This window comes from Electrona antarctica (assembly GCF_951216825.1).
Source record: "Electrona antarctica genome assembly, chromosome: 7".
In the NCBI taxonomy this organism is placed as follows: domain Eukaryota; kingdom Metazoa; phylum Chordata; class Actinopteri; order Myctophiformes; family Myctophidae; genus Electrona; species Electrona antarctica.
Window position 1 is genome coordinate 31,087,602 of NC_136812.1, and position 6,160 is coordinate 31,093,761.

Below are 6,160 nucleotides of genomic sequence, written 5' to 3' on the forward strand. Positions count from 1 at the left end.
AGAGAGTGTCCGCCGGCCACCCTGGCCCCATGAGACCAATGAGCTCCCTCACCTCACACTAACCTAACGTTTGTCGGACTATTGGGAGGTCGGAATAAGGACATTGTGCCAAATTATGAGCAGACCCCGTTGGATGTGGGGGTAAATCCCTGCCACTTACTCGTGTCATGTCTAGGGCGTGTACTTGTACATGGAGATAGGCTACTGCATTATGGGCCACACGGCTACTTACCTTACTACGGATAGACCACTGTTTCCCAAACAGTGGGTCAGGAGTCGGGAACCAATTATGGGTCGCGGGCCGGTGTTTGTGGGTCTGAGTAAATATCCCTCTTATTCAAATAACAAATAATTCAAAAACATTTTCAAGCTGTACATTGCTTGCTATTTTATTTTCAGTTGTTTGGGTCCCAGGGAGACATCAAATTTCTCTTTTGGGTCACGGGCTAAAAGCTTTAGGAACCACTGCTTATAGACCATTGAGGCACCCCGGTCAACTGCTGAGTACAGGTTCAAGTGATTAATTACAGTTCTAAAGAAAGCAAACAGTGTGGTATGTGGTGTTGTGTTGGTATGTGCAGAGTCAGGCTTGTCTCCTCCACACAGCATAGCTGTACAGTGTACACACACACGCGCACGTGCAGCACACATGCACACACACACACACACACACACACACACACACACACACACACACACACACACACACACACACACACACACACACACACACACACGCACACGCACACGCACACGCACACACACATTCTCTTAATTAAAGTGATAATTATTATTTTAAATAGACACATAGACAGTAAACACACACACTCCCTCTTAATGAAAATGATAATTAAAACTTTGACCTTTGACCTGGCTGTCAGTTACATTGATGTTACTGCCTGACACCCGTTCACCCAAAGCTAGAGAGAGAGAGAGAGAGAGAGAGAGAGAGAGAGAGAGAGAGAATAGGTGGGAAAGAATAAAAAGAGGAGGGGACAAAGAGACCAAATGACAACACAAATTAGAATGTCTTCAGTCCAAACAGGCCAGGCAACACATTCTACATCAATACTTGAAAGGAAAACAAATAAATCGCACACTGACTCCAGTATTTAGATGCCAAGTGGATTTAATAGAGTGATGTTTCAGTCAATGCCTCCATGTCTTCCGTGAGACCCACATGAAGGCTCTGGCCCAAACATTGCTCTATTTAATTCAGTTTGGCATCAACTGGCACTGAAGTCAGCCATTTCTTTTCTTGTGTTATTACGTCCTTTGTACCAGTGAGTGACCACATGCTGGCCTCTGAAAAGCCTACCGTATAATATATTGCTGCTGCTGTCGCGCAGAAACCTTGTATCTCCATATTTCAACATTTTAAATCAATGCCTTGATTCGTACTTTGTAGCTTATAGATCAGTAATATTTGGTGTGCTATTTTTGCATTTTTGTCAGGTGAAACGTGACAAGCTCATGAAATGTAGACGACAAGATCGCCACCTAGTCGTGATTGGCTGCTTCTAGCCAATGGGACAGCAAGCAACGGCAAAGCTATACCTCTGGCCAATGGGAAGGGGAGAGGCACCCACGCAGGCTGCAGACAGACCATGCAGAGCCACGCAGCAGAGAAGAATGATCACAGTCACACTCACGGGGTGACGGGGAAGGAAGAGCTCACCCCGACACGGGGCATACTACAGTTATTTGACACCAAATGCGTCTGAAACAGCGCAGCGTAGCCGACACAACGGAGACAGCGCCTCTTTCACCTGACAAATATCACTATGTGATAATTTCTTGTTTTTTTTAAGTGAAACTGGTTAATATCTGTTGGTGAGTTTTAGAACTATCTATTATACAATTGAAAAGGTGTGCCCAAAAAGCTGTGCGCAACCCAGGAACAAAAGGCACCAGCTACTACGTCACTGACACACTGCAACACACACTGCAACAACCCACTAAACACACTAACACGTCACAGACTTACCCTCCGCGTCGATCCACGGCTATCTCCTCATGTCGCGCAGCACGCCCTCACTCAACACCACCCGCGTAAAAATTGTCATTGCACTGCCACTAAAGCCGCCTCCCGTCCAGACTCACAAACAATATCAATATCAATAATAAACACAAACACGCCACAAGCACCGACACCCCCGCCTAATTTGTTGCCAGGTCTATGAAAACAAGCCCAGAAAAAATGCCATTCAACACGCTACTTACAACTCGCTTACAATTCGCGGACCTGGCAACACTGCATCCTGTTTTCCCATTGGCTACGGTTGCTACAACACGCATTTGCACTGCATGTTGGGAGCAACACAGCTTAATGTAGGGGTCACCGATTGCTGTGCTACATCCCCCTCATGTTCTCACCACCCCGTTCGGCTACACCACACACACTAACCTACACAATTCTCCACATGCAACACAGGGCCCTTATTGGCTAGCCCCCTCACATGGCGATCCCCACGCAGCAAAACACAGGCCAGCCAGCCACACACACACACCCACACACACACAACGGCCACGTTCGGAAATATCGCACTGAGCGCACTGTGCAAATGCAATGCAAACTAATAGGCGACTGTGCTTCGGTGCGGTATTTCCGAACGCGCCCATCTCATCGCCACAACGCGCGCAGTCGGATGCCAAGCTCTTCCGCGCATTATTCCTTTCCCAGTCTCACCACACCACGGACTCATTGTAACCTCGCATCAGTGTCACTGCAGACACGTAATCACACTGTGGAGGATTTGTGACTGAGTGACTGTGTGTGTGTGTGTGTGTGTGTAGTTTGATTTCAGCATGTTTTACACTGCACAGTTGCGCAGTGCACACCATGGGACAAATCGGCTTTTCACCCCCTGCCACTGTGCCCACAAACGCATGTACAAGAGGAAAACAATCTAAACATTATATACTAACGTCAGCATCGGGCAGATTAACACACACAAGCGTTATTAGTTGAGTTTTCTTATTGAAGTGCCTCTGATTTGTAACTGTGCGTTTATGTCAGTCAGCGATGCGATCCGTTGTTATTCAGCCACCAGCAGCACCATACGCACGGACTGGAGAGAGGCGACGTGTTTCTCTCCCTTCGGCTCATGTAGCCCTCATTGTAACTACAAATATTGTTCCCGAAGAAACAATGTGGGGTCACTGCAATCCAAAAGATTGGAGGCCTACTATAATGCAGTCAAGGTCCCCACAAAAATATACTACAGTATGTTCTGCTCCATTCTCAACATCTTTTGGTTTCCAAAAACAGTAACTTATTGTAAGTAAACAAAAACAGTAAAAAGCAGTTTCATGTGTGCTTATTTTAATTTATTTTCATTTGCTTTGATGTGAAAATAAAATACAACAAATAATAATAATACCCATCCGTTACTACATGTGAAGGGCACACTACTGGGTTTAAAAACACAGCTGAAACATGAAGTGGAGTCTGTCAAATCTCGCAATTTCCTTCTTCCCATTGCGCTGCAACGGAACTAGGATGAGCCGCCCGAAGGGCGGCGAAATTCTAGTTAACTAACAAATGAAAAGTGTTGACAATAGCTTGTGACTATAGAGCACCGAAGTCCTGACGTCACTGTCAGTAGAGGGCGTCGATCCACAGGTTCGTCTACTTTTATTTGCATTGTAATCTCCATAGGGGGATTTTAGATCGCCTCATATACTGTAAGAACCATGTTTGAAAAATAAACCGATCACCATGGCCTTTTCACTCATATGGATATGAAGCATCGACTGAAGGTGGAAATGTACAAATATACCCAAAGAGTAACAAAAAAAGCGTTATAATCGAGTCAAACAACCCAGAGACTATACATTTCCGGGTAGGCGGGTGGCTGCATCTGCCCGTCGCACAACAGAAACTGAACGTTAATTACGTTTCTTTTAATTGTATTAATATTTAATGTTTCATGGTTAGTACGAGTCGAGTCACCACGAACTGAGCTTACGTCAATGAGGAATCTCAGGAACGCAATGTGTTGACAGCTGGGCGTGACGTATATTAGCAGCGACATTGCCTTTATGTAGTTTCAAGGCTTTTGCGGCCACATTAATTCCATTTTCTCCAGAAACTGGCTGTATCAAATATGAATGGACATCATTAACGACGCACAGCCACTCCCCTGACAGAAAGGCTGGGGTGGTCGGTTTATTTTTCAAACACAGTTCTTATATGAAGCGACCTAAAATCGCCCTATGGGGATCTCAATGCAACTAAAAAAATACATGAACCTGTGTATTGGCGCGCTCTACTGAAAGTGACGTCAGACTTCGGTGCTCTATTGACTAAATAATGACTAGGCCTACATTGGATCCAGTGGAGCGCAGGTTAATTTCCTGAAAAGTAACAGTTTTGGACACAAAGTTTCCACCCGAAAAGAGACGATATAACACTATCACATGTGTTACTTTTGACAGATATGTACTAACACATGGTCAGTCAATCAATCAATCAATCAATCAATCAATCAATCAATCAATCAATCAATCAATCAATCAATGTAGAGTATAACACATTAATGTATGTACCGGTATACATTGTATACATTATTGGTGGTTCTCAAACACTTTCATGTCAAACTAGAAAAAGTGCCCTTCTGGGCACAGGTCTCCACCAGGAGGATAGGACTGTGTGAGATGTTTGGCAAAATGTTTAGGAGTAATATAAACATGTTTTTTTGTTTGTTTGTTTTTTGCAACAATTGTCTTCATTTTGTTGAGGAAATGCAGAGCCAGATCACTCATGGCATCTCTGAGGATAGAATTCTGGATGAGCAGGACATGTGCAGCATTTTGAACGAAACGGGCACTCCTGAAAACTTTGGAAGGCAATGTTAGCCAATCAGTGTAGAATCTGAGATATCCAACAGACTCGTCTTGATCACATGACTACAGAGATCATGTGTACCGATTTGCGTGAGATTTGGATGAAATCTGTGCGACTAACATAAGCAATGTGTTTGCAGAAATCGGCCTCATGGTGGCGCTATAACCGGCAGATGTGGAGGGATGCAGGGACAATGTTTTTCCATGGCCTCTAGGGAGTGCGCATACATAAGTTGTAGACCAATCATGTGAGCTTTGGAAGCCATTCTTAGCCAATCAGGATGGAAGATGGGAAATGGTGCAGATCCGTGTTGATCACATGACTATGGAGATAGTGTATACCGAATTGTGTGATGTATGGATGAAATGTGTACGAGTAATCTACAGAAATGTGTTTTGCCTAAATCGGCCTCATGGTGGCGCTATAACAGGCCGTTGAAGAATATTTGGGGCAGAGGTTCGTCGTTGGCATCCAGGGAGTGTGTGTGCAAAGTTTGGCATGGATCGGGCCAACGGTGAAGAAGATTAGCTGGTAACGGACGGACGGAAGGAAGGACGGACACACGCACGCACGCACGCACACACGGACGGAGTGCAAAACATACTCTCTCCCCATGCCTTCGGCCTGGTGGAGACAATTATGTATTTGCCTTTTTTATAGCCTATATACAAAGCTCACAACACATCTCATTGCAGGGTGTTGTGAACTTGTAGATCGGCTAACCGATGTATAGGCCTACAGTATGTTAAAGCTCAAACTGTTTTTTGTGGTGGAAAGTAGCTATGTAGACTACTCAAGTAGGCTAAGTGTATAAGCCTACTGTAGCCTACTTAAGGCCTCACTCAGACCTTTACTGCATTGCTTGTTGGATGAATGTTGTGTAGTGTCATGGCCGCCCCAATGCATTTCCAATGGAAGTCACATGGTTTGTAGTCCACATTTTGGACTACAAGCTGTTGTATGGCTTTCGGCTGTGTTTCGACTGCGCCCCTCCCCCTCATACAACACAAATGTTGTGTCAAACCATGTGACTCCCATTGGAAATGCATTGGGGCGGCCATGACACTACACAACATTCATCCAACAAGCATACAGCAATGCAGTAAAGGTCTGAGTGAGGCCTTTTAGTACGATTTTGAGCTAGGCCTATTTTTGTATTCCTCCAGTATTTTCTACTCCACATAGAGGCAAATAGCCTATTGTACTTTTGCTCCACTACAATTATTTGAAAACGTATAGTTAGCCTACTTTGTAGATTTTGATTACAAAACATACATTAACCACTTCAACCCTATATATTTAAAACAAACT